Source organism: Gadus chalcogrammus, chromosome 23 (assembly GCF_026213295.1).
Source record: "Gadus chalcogrammus isolate NIFS_2021 chromosome 23, NIFS_Gcha_1.0, whole genome shotgun sequence".
Taxonomy (NCBI): Eukaryota; Metazoa; Chordata; class Actinopteri; order Gadiformes; family Gadidae; genus Gadus; species Gadus chalcogrammus.
The window spans coordinates 13,163,871-13,178,771 of record NC_079434.1 but is presented as its reverse complement, the minus strand read 5'-3'; the positions used below and the strand labels follow the sequence as shown (position 1 = coordinate 13,178,771).

At 45.6% G+C, this 14,901-nt stretch overlaps 3 long non-coding RNA genes across 7 annotated transcripts; all 3 read right to left on the bottom strand.

The window, feature by feature from the left end:
* Window positions 1-6,587: 6,587 nt before the first annotated feature.
* Window positions 6,588-10,494, bottom strand: LOC130377562 (uncharacterized). 4 transcript variants are annotated; one of them, XR_008894255.1, is made up of 12 exons: window positions 10,449-10,494; window positions 10,263-10,374; window positions 9,947-10,057; window positions 9,569-9,728; window positions 9,002-9,165; window positions 8,772-8,852; window positions 8,598-8,675; window positions 8,412-8,523; window positions 7,158-7,320; window positions 6,928-7,008; window positions 6,753-6,831; window positions 6,588-6,679 (listed from the first exon to the last, which is right to left on the bottom strand). It is a non-coding gene; the product is annotated as an uncharacterized LOC130377562 (long non-coding RNA). The 4 variants fall into 4 exon arrangements; XR_008894252.1 differs by having other exon boundaries at window positions 9,947-10,034; XR_008894253.1 differs by having other exon boundaries at window positions 7,162-7,320; window positions 9,947-10,034.
* On the bottom strand, window positions 10,490-11,921 carry LOC130377563 (uncharacterized). Of its 2 annotated transcripts, XR_008894258.1 has the most exons (5): window positions 11,855-11,921; window positions 11,478-11,636; window positions 10,851-11,074; window positions 10,621-10,701; window positions 10,490-10,525 (listed from the first exon to the last, which is right to left on the bottom strand). It is a non-coding gene; the product is annotated as an uncharacterized LOC130377563 (long non-coding RNA). The 2 variants fall into 2 exon arrangements; XR_008894256.1 differs by having other exon boundaries at window positions 10,621-11,074.
* A 426-nt stretch (window positions 11,922-12,347) lies between these two features.
* LOC130377564 (uncharacterized) lies at window positions 12,348-13,996 on the bottom strand. The gene is made up of 4 exons (XR_008894259.1): window positions 13,151-13,996; window positions 12,696-12,817; window positions 12,478-12,558; window positions 12,348-12,381 (listed from the first exon to the last, which is right to left on the bottom strand). It is a non-coding gene; the product is annotated as an uncharacterized LOC130377564 (long non-coding RNA).
* Between the last annotated feature and the right edge of the window lie 905 nt (window positions 13,997-14,901).

Below are 14,901 nucleotides of genomic sequence, written 5' to 3'. Positions count from 1 at the left end.
TCACCTCAAGCCCAGCCTTCCTCCTGCATTAGACCCCCACCAGTATGCATACCGTGCCAACAGATCGACTGAGAATGCCATATCCACAGCCCTTCACTCTGCCCTCACCCACCTGGACAATAGCAATTCCTATGCTAGGTTGCTATTCATCGACTTCAGCTCAGCTTTCAACACAATCGTACCATCTGATCTGATCATGAAATTACACAAGCTTGGCATCAGCATATCCACCTGCAACTGGATATTGGACTTTCTGATCAACAGACCACAGACGGTAAGGTTAAACAACCTCTCCTCCACTACACTTCCTCTACACACTGGTGTGCCACAAGGGTGCGTGCTCAGCCCCTTACTGTACACCCTCTTCACCTATGACTGCTCCCCCATTCACAACTCCAACTCCATCATCAAATTCGCAGACGACACAACAGTGCTCGGCCTGATCAGGAATAATGATGAATCAGCCTACAGGGAGGAAGTCCTGCACTTGGCAGCTTGGGGCGCTAGTAACAATCTTGTGCTCAACACCACCAAAACCCAAGAACTCATTGTTGACTTCCGGAAATCTAAGGCAAGCATACACTCACCCATTCACATCAACGGGGCTGAAGTGGAACGGTTCACCAACTTCAAGTTTCTGGGTGTCCATGTTTCACAAGACCTCTCCTGGTCACTCAACACCTCCACTCTGATCATGAAAGCTCAACAACGCCTCTTCTTCCTCAGAAAACTGAAAAAAGCTGGACTCTCCCCTCAGATCCTCCGGAACTTCTACCGCTGCACCGTTGAGAGCATCCTCACCAACTGCTTCACGGTGTGGTATGGTAACTGCACTATGGCTGATAGGAAAGCCCTACAGCGAGTCGTTAAAACTGCTCAGAAAATAATTGGCACATCACTCCCTGCCCTCACTGATCTTCATCATTCACGGTGTCTGAAACGTGCAAACAAAATCATCAAGGACCACACACACCCCAGGCATGCCCTGTTCTCTCTCCTCCCGTCCGGGAGACGTTACAGGAGCCTCAGGAGTCGCACCAGCAGGCTCAGAAACAGCTTTTTCCACAACACTACAACACTGCTCAACACAAAGACCCTACACTAGCCCCCCCCCCCCCCTTCTAGAACATGGACTATGGTCAGTCTGACTACCTCAAACCACCTATGCACTTTACCTATGCACTTTACAATTAATGAGGATCAACTGTATTAACTGTATTAACCATTTATGTATTACTGCACTTTATATTCAGCTGCTATCTGCTATCTGTGTTCTATGTATTATTATTATTATTATTCTTATAGCGCTGCTTTAACAAAAACGTTTTATTGATTGCACTACTGGTTAGAGGCTAAACTGTATTTCGTTGTACTGGTTGTCCTTACTTGTGCAATGACAATAAAGTTGAATCTAATCTAATCTAATCTAAAGATGCATATGAAAACATACGATTGCAATTAGCACCTCCTCATCAGATTCGAAGAAATATTGATTCTTGTGTAGCAGTAACAGTAGATTTGATGGGTCTATTGAAAGTGCGTATGACTGAAGTGGGTCAAGAAGAGTTCAATGAAAAGGGTGAAAATGCTAGACTTCACATGGTGCTTGATTGAGAGTATGCACAGTCTATATTTGAGGCATCCGTGATCGACCGTACAGCCCCTAGCCTTAAGTCAAGCTGTTCATCAGAGCGGCAGAGCATCACCGTCAAAAGAGCAGAGTATGCTGCGCAGTTAGCCGCAAAAGAAGCAGAAGTACAAATGGAGGATGCAATAGCTGCTCAAAAACAAGAACTTAAAAGACTGGAAAATCAGAGAGATCTGCAAGTAATGGCTGCTAAACTTAGAGTGTACTCTGAAGCTGCAGGGAGCGAAAACTCATGACAGAGGTAGAGTAGGGCATGTTGAGACAACTACTGGTCCTTTAGTACCACCTGAAAACATAAAGAGAGAGCAAGCGTGCAATAACAACGTTGAACAAACGAACACTGTTAAATATGAAACACTGCTAGTACAAGCCCTACATGATTCAATGGTCCTCACTAGAGCCCGATCCGATATAGAATTTTTAAGGCCGATACCGATACGAATATTTTGTGATTTAAAAAACCGATATGCCGATATATCGTCCGATATATACATATAAAAAAAATAATCCATAAACGCGCAACAAACAACCCATTCCCTAACATTGGTTATTTGTAGTTATCCTTTAAATCCTTTTCACTCTCAGCTAACACCAGGGGTGTTCTAGGTTTCATAAACATCCGGGGCTTAGCCCAGACGGAAAATGAAAATGCCAAAATGATTTCTATGCTTTATTTTGCATGAACATTTTTCATAATGCTTCACCTATATAAACAAAATGCGCAGTTTATTATAGCTTAAAATAGCTACCTGACTGCTGTGCTGCTTATCCCCAAATGTCTAAAGTTCCGTTCAAGTTATTCGAGTTATCGAGTAAAATTAATACAAGTGAGACAGACTTTACACACACTATTCTGACTGGGGATAGGTTAATTCACTTGAGGTGGTAAAAAGGTAATGTTTTTTAAACATAATCTTTTTATTCTCTTGCCAGAAGGACTATCTAGACTAGGCTAGTACTTATAAATATTTTTACTTTTATTTATTTTTTTAACCCAAAAATTATATTCAGGGCTAATTAAACACAGGGTCTGTGATTAGGATGTCTGCGTTCAGCGCCTACTCGACCAGGTAAACACACGTCCTGCCGTCCTCCGAGCTCCAGGAAACCAAGTTCCAGGTGGTTAATATTTAGCTCAGACATCGTTCACTCAATACATTCATGAGCCAAAAACTGACCGCAGCTGACCTCAGATCTGGTGAAACTGGGCTTTTATTTCTTTCACTTCATATATTTCGACCAATCCTGTTGCTGGAGCATAGTTATTTGCAGACAAACTAGACCCGCCCATGAACATTTTAAAATGTAAATACAGACATTCCTGTATAATTAAGGTGTATGACAGCTCCCTCTGCTGGGACAACAGTCCTCACACCAACTACATTTTCCGTTTGAACCAACTAGCTATAGTACGTTGATGTGAGACGGGTTGTTGGATTGAACGTGTTGTAGTAGCAGAGAATGGCCTGCGGGGCAGTATGTACATTGTTAAAGGCCCACTATGCAACTTTTCTAGCCAAAATTACATTAATTATGCAGGTTGAGAGTTATTCTGATGGTTTTCTGCAACTATTTCTGGGTCGTTTGGTGGGTGTGTCATTGCCCCATGTCGCCTCTCCAAGGAAAAAGCGCATATGGAACTTGCTCTGTTCGGACCGACACAATCCGGATGTGACGCAGCGGAAGTATCCAATCGCGCCTCGAAAATGTAGTCAGATTGTAGTTTCGAAAATGCTTTACGGCACAGACACACCCCCAAACATGGCACCGGCTAGATATAAACAGCCAGTTGCAAGGCAATTGTTGCATTCATCATGGATCAATCGACTGATAAGGGACCCAAGAGGCGACTGTCGGTGGAACAAAAGAAGAATAAAAAGAAGTTGGACCAGAAAAGAGACCAGACACGAGTGAAATGGGAACTATGCAACTTCTTTGGCTTGATTTACCTTAATATAACAGGCTAAGAGTCATTGCGATGGTTCTATTATACATTTTTCTTCGATTGTTCGTTGTTTCGACTCCCCCTTGCGCATCTTGGCGGAGCAATGGAATAGTTTTCTGCCGGCAACCCGCCGCCCCACTCTCGTGGGAGTTCTCGGGTCTCGCGTAAGTAACGAATTTGCTTTACGGCCACAGACCCCCAAACACGGAACCGGCTCGATATAAATACAAGTAACTAAATGGGATTGTTACATTCATCATAGATCAGCCGACTAAAAAGAGACAGAGAAACCCAATGTCGTCGGAACAGAATAAGAGAAAAGGGAGACTGACCGACAGAGAGGCCAGACACGAGGTAAACATTGGGCAAGCTTTTCAGGAATAGAGTGACCTGAAAGGAAAAGAAGTCTGCAAACTTTGCGAACTTTGTCTTCGTGGTGTTCTTGATGTTGATAGTCTCTGTACAAATGTGTTTGCTCAACCATTTTGTTGTGAGCCCTGTGTGTTTCATTTCCTTTGTTTCCATGGGTGTTTGCCGTTCGTCTGTCTCGTCCCCCAGATACAGGCTGAATCCCCGAATCCAGGTTCTTGTTTATTTAGATATTACGTTGGCCAACACTCTTACACTGATTGTTCTGTTCAACCTAAAATAAAACAATATAATCTAGGATATAAATTCTCCCCGTCAACTATAAAAAAAGGATGGATTTATGTTTATTGCAATACAAATACAGTTTTAACAATGTATAACCTTGTCCGCACTTCATCTACTTCGGATATGGCTCTGTCATGCCAAATTTGTACCGGCTGCCAAATTTGCCAGGCAACGGACAACTGATTACGTAAGGGTTGTCCGTTGCCGGGCAGGTTTCAAAAAAACATTCGCGCTCATGTTGCCAAAGACGAAATAACATAATACAGATAACGGATGGCTAGATAACACTTGTTTTTACTTTATATTTGTATTGTATTGAATTGTTTAATCAAATTTAGCTAGTAAACTGAGTGTTTAAAGCGGGTTTCAAAAAACATTCGCGCTCATGTTGCCAAAGACGAAATAACATAATACAGAAAACGGATCGCTAGATAACACTTGTTTTTACTTTATATTTGTATTGTATTTAATTGTTTAATTAAATTTACCAAGTAAAACTGAGTGTTTAAAGCAGGTCAAGGACGAAATAGCACAATACAGATAACGGACTAGTGCGAATGAACGAGCTTGAAGGTTCGCGAATGTTCGGGAACCTTTCACGTCATTCGACGCGATCGTCCGTTGCCAGGCAACGGACAACGCGATCATCTGTTGCCAGGCAGGTTTGGAATGGATTACGTATGGATGACGCGCCCGGTACAAATTTGGCAGCCGGTACAAATTTGGCATGACAGCTCCACGCATTCGCCGGCTTCTTTGAAAACAAATGCACATGGCTAGCGTAGAAGTGCATGGGGAAGGGTCGTCAACGAGTTGTTACGACAGTGTTGTAAAATATCTACTACGAAGCTGTAGGGGGCGCTGTGTAGAGAAAGGTGCGTGCCAAACCAAGAAAACAGCGAAGAAATTCCCGATCTTGCATAGTGGGCCTTTAAATACATGAATAGGCTTGAATTTAGTAGTAATATTGGGGTTTCCTATTTTTACAAAATGGATTATGTAACATTGTTGAATAACAATCATGTATATCAATGTATTGCAGGAGTTTAGCTTGACATTAACCAAGTTAAAAGGACAAATAAATGAACCGCACCAAACATGTAGAAGTCAATGTGGGATTTAATATTTAAACAAAAACACTTGACAGAAGTTTGATACAATTTTGTAAAGGGAAGCAGAGGAAAAGATTTTACCAAATGAATCTTTTCAAAATGTCACCACCATTCCGAAAGCAAGTCAAGAGGTTTGTGTAAAAGCAGTCCTCCCTGACCAGCTCTGTCCCTGACTCTAAACCCTGACTCTCAACCCTAACGCTAAACCCTCTGAGGGCAGGAAGACGCGCCTTCAGTATAAAAGGTTTAAACCACAGAGAAGGAAGAAAAGAGGAAGCAGTAGAGAGGAGTGAGTGAAGTAGTGAGGTTAGTGACAGATTGTGAGGGAAAAGGCGTGTGGAAGCACACGGTACAAGTGGGGTCAAGAAGATCCCTCCCACTGGAGGTCATTGATCCATCAGCCTGGGACGAGGCTCAGGAGAACTGAGGAGACTGGACCAGCAGGATGTCAGGATCAGGGTGGGTTTAGCTCAGGTGTGTCTACCCCCCCGACCAAACAGGATCAGGTGAGGTTCAGCTCAGGTGTGTCTGCCCGGACCAAACAAGGACATTGATTAGGTTCAATATTCCAAAGATGCAACATTATCTGAACCAAGATAATTCATTAAGGAGCAGGCAGGCTTTAGCACGCCTTGCTCAAGGACACATCACTGTATTGAGGACTTGAACCCGGCACCATTGGTTTGAGAGTTGAACCCCCAACCCCCTACCTAGGCCACTTTGTCCAGATAATGCAAAACTTATGAGGAATCCTTGATGGTAGAGTCCTGCTGGTCCTCAGGATTTGCCTTCCAGATGTACGGCTTCTCCATTCCGTCCTCCAGATTCCTGGTCTGGTTACAAACGTAATTCGTCTCTAATGTAAGGTAACAAACGAAGTAGTAGTTTGTCTCTAATATCAGGTAACAAACACGGTAGTAGTTGTCTCTAATGTAAGGTAACAAACACCGCAGCAGTTGGGCTCTAATGCAAGGTAACAAACACAGGAGTAGTTTGTCTCCAATATCAGGTAACAAACACAGTAGTAGTTTGTCTCTAATGTATAGGTCACAAACACAGGAGGTAGTTGGGCTCTAATGGCACGTAACAAAGTAGCAGCTGTAGTTTGTCTCGTAAACAAACACGATTAGTATGCCGTAACTTGTACTGGACAAACTAATCCTGCGTTACAACAAGTCCAACTCTTTTTTTTTTAGGCAAAACTTACGAGGATCCTGGTTTGGTGGAGTGATGTCGTCCTACAGAGTCTTGGCTCCTCCATCAGCTCTCCTCAGCCAGAGTCCTGGTCTGGAACAAACAGCGCGAGTCTGGCCCTAAAGTCTGGTAACAACATATAGTTTGAGAGATTTTTAAGCCCTTTATTTCCCCTTTGTTTTGGTTAATACAAACTTACAATCCTTGTTGGTAGAGTGATGGTCATCCTCCAGATTCACGGCTCCCCTACCAGCTGGCCTCCGCTCCAGAAACACGTTCTAGTAAGAAAACACAGCGGTAGTTGGTTAACGCATGTCAAAGTAACAGCTCTATTTTGCCCTTTAGGTCAACCATGTAAGTAAATACAAACTTACGAAGAATCCTTGTTGGTCGATTCCTAGTTGTCCTCCAGCATCTCAGCTCCTCCATCTGCTCTCCTCAGACAGAGTCCTGGTCTGGAACAAACAGCAGAAGTCTTGCTTCAACATGTGGTAAAACAGATGTAGTCGTCTGGTATATTGTTACAAACGCCGGTGGTTTGTGGTAGAAGTATTCTACGAGAAGTGGCAGTGAGTTGATGTCACAGAGTCAGGCTCCATCTAACCCACGACAGACATCCTCCACCAGGCAGGGCCGTCAGCACGGCTCCTCCACCAGGCAGGGCCGTCAGCACGGCTCCTCCACCAGGCAGGGCCGTCAGCCCGGCTCCTCCATCCGCTCTTTCAGCACGGCTCCACCATCAGCTCCTTCAGCCATGGATACCTGGTCTGGTTACAAACACAGAAGTTTAATACATATTTTTGTAAAGCAAAAAAAGAGGAAAACATTTTCCCAAATTAATCTTTTCAAAATGTCACCACCATTCAGAATGCAAGTGAAAAGGTTTATGTAAAACCAGCCCTCCCTGACCAGCTCTGTCCCTGACTCTAAACCCTGACTCTCAACCCTAACGCTGAACCCTCTGAGGACAGGAAGACGCTCCTTCAGTGTAAAGGTTCAAGGAGACACTCCTTCAGAGTAAAGGTTCGAACCACGGAGAAGGAAGAAGAAGGAGAAGGAGTAGAGAGTAGTGAAGTAATGAGGTTAGTGACAGACGTGAGGGAAAGGCATGTGGAAGCACACGGCTACATGTGGGGTCAAGAAGATCACTCCCACTGGAGGTCATTGATACATCAGCCTCAGACCGCCGAGCTCAGCATGTCTTCTGGAGGAAGAGGCTCAGATGAACTGAGGAGACGGGACCAGCAGGATGTCCGGATCAGGTGGGTTCAGCTCAGGTGCGTCTGCCCCCGACCAAACAGGATCAGGTGAGGTTCAGCTCATGTGTCTGCCCGGACCAAACAAGGACATTGATTAGGTTCAATATTCAAAAGATGCAACATTATCTGAACCAAAGAGACGTCATTAAGGAGCAGGCAGGCTTTAGGGCGCCTTGCTCAAGGACGTATCACTGTATTCTGAGGACTTGAACCCGGCACCATTGGTTTGAGAGTTGAACCCCCAACCCCCTACCTAGTCCACTATATCCAGATAATGCAAACTTACGAGGAATCCTTGATGGTAGAGTCCTGATCGTCCTCAGGATTTGCCTTCCAGATGTACAGCTTCTCCGTCAGTCCTCCAGATTCCTGGTCTGGTTACAAACGTAATTTGTCTCTATTGTAAGGTCACAAACACAGTAGTAGTTGGTCTCTAATGTAAGGTCACAAACACAGGAGTAGTTGGGCTCTAATGGCGCGTAGCAAAGTAGCAGCTGTAGTTTGTCTGGTAAACAAACACGATAGTATGCCGTAATTTGTACTGGACAAACTAATCCTGCGTTACAACAAGTCCACTTTTTTTTTTTAGGCAAACTTACGAGGATCCTGGTTGGTGGAGTGATGTCGTCCTACAGAGTCTTGGCTCCTCCATCAGCTCTCCTCAGCCAGAGTCCTGGTCTGGAACAAACAGCGCGAGTCTGGCCCTAAAGTCTGGTAACAAACATATAGTTTGAGAGATTTTTAAGCCCTTTATTTCCCCTTTGTTTTGGTTCATACAAACTTACAATCCTTGTTGGTAGAGTGATGGTCATCCTCCAGATTCACGGCTCCCTACCAGCTGGCCTCCGCTCCAGAAACACGTTCTAGTAAGAAAACACAGCGGTAGTTGGTTAACGCATGTCAAAGTAACAGCTCTATTTTGCCCTTTAGGTCAACCATGTAAGTAAATACAAACTTACGAAGAATCCTTGTTGGTCGATTCCTAGTTGTCCTCCAGCATCTCAGCTCCTCCATCTGCTCTCCTCAGACAGAGTCCTGGTCTGGAACAAACAGCAGAAGTCTTGCTTCAACATGTGGTAAAACAGTTGTAGTCGTCTGGTATATTGTTACAAACGCCGGTGGTTTGTGGTAGCAGTATTCTACGAGAAGTGGCAGTGAGTGTGATGTCACAGAGTCAGGCTCCATCTACCCCACGACAGACATCCTCCACCAGGCAGGGCCGTCAGCACGGCTCCTCCACCAGGCAGGGCCGTCAGCACGGCTCCTCCACCAGGCAGGGCCGTCAGCACGGCTCCTCCATCCGCTCTTTCAGCACGGCTCCACCATCAGCTCCTTCAGCCATGGATACCTGGTCTGGTTACAAACACAGAAGTTTAATACATATTTTTGTAAAGCAAAAAAGAGGAAAACATTTTCCCAAATTAATCTTTTCAAAATGTCACCACCATTCAGAAAGCAAGTGAAAAGGTTTATGTAAAACCAGCCCTCCCTGACCAGCTCTGTCCCTGACTCTAAACCCTGACTCTCAACCCTAACGCTGAACCCTCCGAGGACAGAAAGACGCTCCTTCAGTGTAAAGGTTCAAGGAGACACTCCTTCAGAGTAAAGGTTCGAACCACGGAGAAGGAAGAAGAAGGAGAAGGAGTAGAGAGTAGTGAAGTAATGAGGTTAGTGACAGACGTGAGGGAAAGGCGTGTGGAAGCACACGGCTACATGTGGGGTCAAGAAGATCACTCCCACTGGAGGTCATTGATACATCAGCCTCAGACCGCCGAGCTCAGCATGTCTTCTGGAGGAAGAGGCTCAGATGAACTGAGGAGACGGGACCAGCAGGATGTCCGGATCAGGTGTGGGTTCAGCTCAGGTGCGTCTGCCCCCGACCAAACAGGATCAGGTGAGGTTCAGCTCATGTGTGTCTGCCCGGACCAAACAAGGACATTGATTAGGTTCAATATTCAAAAAATGCAACATTATCTGAACCAAAGAGACGTCATTAAGGAGCAGGCAGGCTTTAGGGCGCCTTGCTCAAGGACGTATCACTGTATTCTGAGGACTTGAACCCGGCACCATTGGTTTGAGAGTTGAACCCCCAACCCCCTACCTAGTCCACTATATCCAGATAATGCAAACTTACGAGGAATCCTTGATGGTAGAGTCCTGATCGTCCTCAGGATTTGCCTTCCAGATGTACAGCTTCTCCGTCAGTCCTCCAGATTCCTGGTCTGGTTACAAACGTAATTTGTCTCTATTGTAAGGTCACAAACACAGTAGTAGTTGGTCTCTAATGTAAGGTCACAAACACAGGAGTAGTTGGGCTCTAATGGCGCGTAACAAAGTAGCAGCTGTAGTTTGTCTGGTAAACAAACACGATAGTATGCCGTAACTTGTACTGGACAAACTAATCCTGCGTTACAACAAGTCCACTCTTTTTTTTTTTTAGGCAAACTTACGAGGATCCTGGTTGGTGGAGTGATGTCGTCCTACAGAGTCTTGGCTCCTCCATCAGCTCTCCTCAGCCAGAGTCCTGGTCTGGAACAAACAGCGCGAGTCTGGCCCTAAAGTCTGGTAACAAACATATAGTTTGAGAGATTTTTAAGCCCTTTATTTCCCCTTTGTTTTGGTTCATACAAACTTACAATCCTTGTTGGTAGAGTGATGGTCATCCTCCAGATTCACGGCCCCTACCAGCTGGCCTCCGCTCCAGAAACACGTTCTAGTAAGAAACACAGCGGTAGTTGGTTAACGCATGTCAAAGTAACAGCTCTATTTTGCCCTTTAGGTCAACCATGTAAGTAAATACAAACTTACGAAGAATCCTTGTTGGTCGATTCCTAGTTGTCCTCCAGCATCTCAGCTCCTCCATCTGCTCTCCTCAGACAGAGTCCTGGTCTGGAACAAACAGCAGAAGTCTTGCTTCAACATGTGGTAAAACAGATGTAGTCGTCTGGTATATTGTTACAAACGCCGGTGGTTTGTGGTAGCAGTATTCTACGAGAAGTGGCAGTGAGTGTGATGTCACAGAGTCAGGCTCCATCTACCCCACGACAGACATCCTCCACCAGGCAGGGCCGTCAGCACGGCTCCTCCACCAGGCAGGGCCGTCAGCACGGCTCCTCCACCAGGCAGGGCCGTCAGCACGGCTCCTCCACCAGGCAGGGCCGTCAGCACGGCTCCTCCACCAGGCAGGGCCGTCAGCACGGCTCCTCCATCCGCTCTTTCAGCACGGCTCCACCATCAGCTCCTTCAGCCATGGATACCTGGTCTGGTTACAAACACAGAAGTTTAATACATATTTTGTAAAGCAAAAAAAGAGGAAAACATTTTCCCAAATTAATCTTTTCAAAATGTCACCACCATTCAGAAAGCAAGTGAAAAGGTTTATGTAAAACCAGCCCTCCCTGACCAGCTCTGTCCCTGACTCTAAACCCTGACTCTCAACCCTAACGCTGAACCCTCCGAGGACAGGAAGACGCTCCTTCAGTGTAAAGGTTCAAGGAGATTCTCCTTCAGAGTAAAGGTTCGAACCACGGAGAAGGAAGAAGAAGGAGAAGGAGTAGAGAGTAGTGAAGTAATGAGGTTAGTGACAGACGTGAGGGAAAGGCGTGTGGAAGCACACGGCTACATGTGGGGTCAAGAAGATCACTCCCACTGGAGGTCATTGATACATCAGCCTCAGACCGCCGAGCTCAGCATGTCTTCTGGAGGAAGAGGCTCAGATGAACTGAGGAGACGGGACCAGCAGGATGTCCGGATCAGGTGGGGTTCAGCTCAGGTGCGTCTGCCCCCGACCAAACAGGATCAGGTGAGGTTCAGCTCATGCGTGTCTGCCCGGACAAAACAAGGACATTGATTAGGTTCAATATTCAAAAGATGCAACATTATCTGAACCAAAGAGACGTCATTAAGGAGCAGGCAGGCTTTAGGGCGCCTTGCTCAAGGACGTATCACTGTATTCTGAGGACTTGAACCCGGCACCATTGGTTTGAGAGTTGAACCCCCAACCCCCTACCTAGTCCACTATATCCAGATAATGCAAACTTACGAGGAATCCTTGATGGTAGAGTCCTGATCGTCCTCAGGATTTGCCTTCCAGATGTACAGCTTCTCCGTCCGTCCTCCAGATTCCTGGTCTGGTTACAAACGTAATTTGTCTCTATTGTAAGGTCACAAACACAGTAGTAGTTGGTCTCTAATGTAAGGTCACAAACACAGGAGTAGTTGGGATCTAATGGCGCGTTACAAAGTAGCAGCTGTAGTTTGTCTGGTAACCAACCACAGTACTAGTACGCCTTAACTTCTACTGGACAAACTAATCCTGCATTAAGTCCACTCTGCTTACTTTATGGCTCCTCCATCAGCTCTCCTCAGCCAGAGTCCTGGTCTGAAACAAAAAGCGCAAGTCTGGTCCCAATGTCTGGTAACAAACTTGTAGTTTGTCTTAATTTTAAGCCCTTTATTTCCACTTTGTGGATACAGGTTAATACAAACTTACAATCTTTGTTGGTAGAGTGACGTCATCCTCCAGATTCACGGCTCCCCATCAGCTCGCCTCCGCTCCAGAAACACGTTCTAGTAAGAAAACACAGCGGTAGTTTGTTAACGCATGTCAAAGTAACAGCTCTATTTTGCCCTTTAGTTCAACCATGTAAGCAAATACAAACTTACGAGGAATCCTTGTTGGTTGATTCCTAGTTGTCCTCCAGCGTCTCAGCTCCTCCATCTGCTCTCCTCAGAAAGAGTCCTGGTCTGGAACAAAGAGCAGAAGTCTTGCTTCAATGTGTGGTAAAACGGATGTAGTCGTCTGGTATATTGGTACAAACGCCGGTGGTTTGTGGTAGCGGTATTCTACGAGAAGTGGCAGTGAGTGTGATGGTCACTTCTACCCCACGACAGACATCCTCCACCAGGCAGGGCCTCCGTCAGCTCCTCCACCAGGCAGGGCTTTCAGCATGGCTCCTCCACCAGGCAGGGCCTCCATCAGCTCCTTCAGCCATGGATTCCTGGTCTGGTTACAAACACACTTGGTCTCAGCAGTAAATCACCTTGGGGCGCAATACACCCCACCTCCTGCATCTGAGGTTCACTTGTAAAATGGAAGACTAATTTAAAACATTTAAACACTTAAATTAGACAACGTCTGCAGATTTTGCATTCAGCAATTCATCCACTACGGTCATAGCAGCACCAGAAACAATAATGGCTCATATGACTCCTACACAAAACCGGTATGAATTAACTCAAATCACAGCTTGGCACAGATGTAAAGTCATAAGTTGATCAAAACCAGACCTAAACCTCTGAGGATTTTAGTGTTTCAGATGAGCTTGGTGATGGTTACCCTCTGGTCCGGTGCTGCAGGCCCCTGGTCTCCAGCCTCAGTCTCCGGTCCATCCTGGCACCACAAGCCTCCGGTCCCAAGCCTCTCAGCCTCACCTTTGAGCTACAGCAGGAGGTTTATATCAGCAAGTAACAGTGAAGTAACAATGAACACTAAGAAGTATCAATATTAAATCAAATTTACTCAACTTGTCTTCCACCTTGAAATGATTTTCAGCCTTCACCAAAAATTGGGCCGCAAGTAGAACGCCGTTTTGTACGCAGCGAGAGTCCCGTCAACGTGGTTAAAAGTACGGCGCAACCATCGGAAATTAACATATTGTACGAAATTCGTGTCAGTGTTCTTATGGTTGTCAAGACTACAACTTTCTATGCTAACCATTGGGACTAAATCAAGTGACCGCACTCAGAACCTTCCACGGCGGGAAGCACAAACCGTCCGACTGGAATCCGAACATTCCAGCCGGAACCAACCAAAGAAAAAACGTAACCAGCCTCACCTTGAGCTGAACGGAGGAAGATCCTGAAGTCCAGCGATGGTCTTCATTAAAATACAGCCAACAGACTTACCTTGAGGGGATCTGTTTGTTGCTGTTGGTCATTAATACTATTCAGTGTAACATTACATTATTATGCACCCAGTGTGTACAAGTTATAATCACTCAAAACCATACGAAGAACCAAACTACCATGCACAACAACTTTAAACCTAAAATCCTGGAATCATTCAATGCAAAACCGTGTCTACATTTTACAATTATCTAGATTATTCAGGGTACAAACCAGAGAAAATCTAAACGTTGAGCTCACAGAGAGCCGACCATAGCCCTGCAACGTCACCCTGACCGCCTCATCACAACAGCAAATCATGCCAGCCAGCCAACGCATGTACATTTCAAGTGAGCATCCGAGTGAAAGGACTGCCCATATTAAAAATAAGCCAAATTCCTGACTTTTCCAACCATCTTCATGGTTTAAAGATTTAGACTTGACATTCCATTACGTTCTAATCCCCTTAGTCTGCTCCCTCGTTACTTATAAAACACTACATCTCCATCCCAAGAGTGTTGCATCCTACTCATGGGGGTGTGGTCTGAGTGAGCAGAGATGCATGCTGGGATACAGTGCCGTCTGAAGTCTTCAGTTCTATAGAAACGCCCCTCAGGAGAAACCAAGTGTTTGTGAATCTGTCGTGACATCAGTTACATGAGCTGGAATATCCTTCAAGATGGCGCCAGGATTCTGAGAGGAGAAAGGCCAAGAGGAAGATGTGTGGGTTCTTCCTCTCAGCCAGTGGAACACACCAACGGTCTTCATCAGAGTACCATGGAACACTTTGAAACATTCTCCTCTTTACATCTTGAAGCCCCAGTGAAGGTTTCCTTACCTCCTCAGCTGAAGAGCACAACTTCAGCTCGAAGAGCGCACTAGATGGAGTTCCCGGATTGGTTCTGATTTAAGGGAACCAATTGTTCAGCTAGTCCTGTCCGAGACAATTAGAGTTCAGCCTGAGAAGACGTGCAACTGAGAGCAAGACAAGATCCACAGGGCTCTCCATCAATCCAGGCTGGTAGGAAGAGCCGTCTCATTACAGGTCTGAAGGTCATCTTGAATATCCATTTAGGTCCCTTTCCAACGTCACACTCTCCTTGTGGAATTCCTTTTGGTGTCCATCCTCCATTGATCCTGATTGGTGTAGTCCTAGTTTGAAGTCACTGATCTGAACACGCCGCTTGCATCCTTTTACCCTTG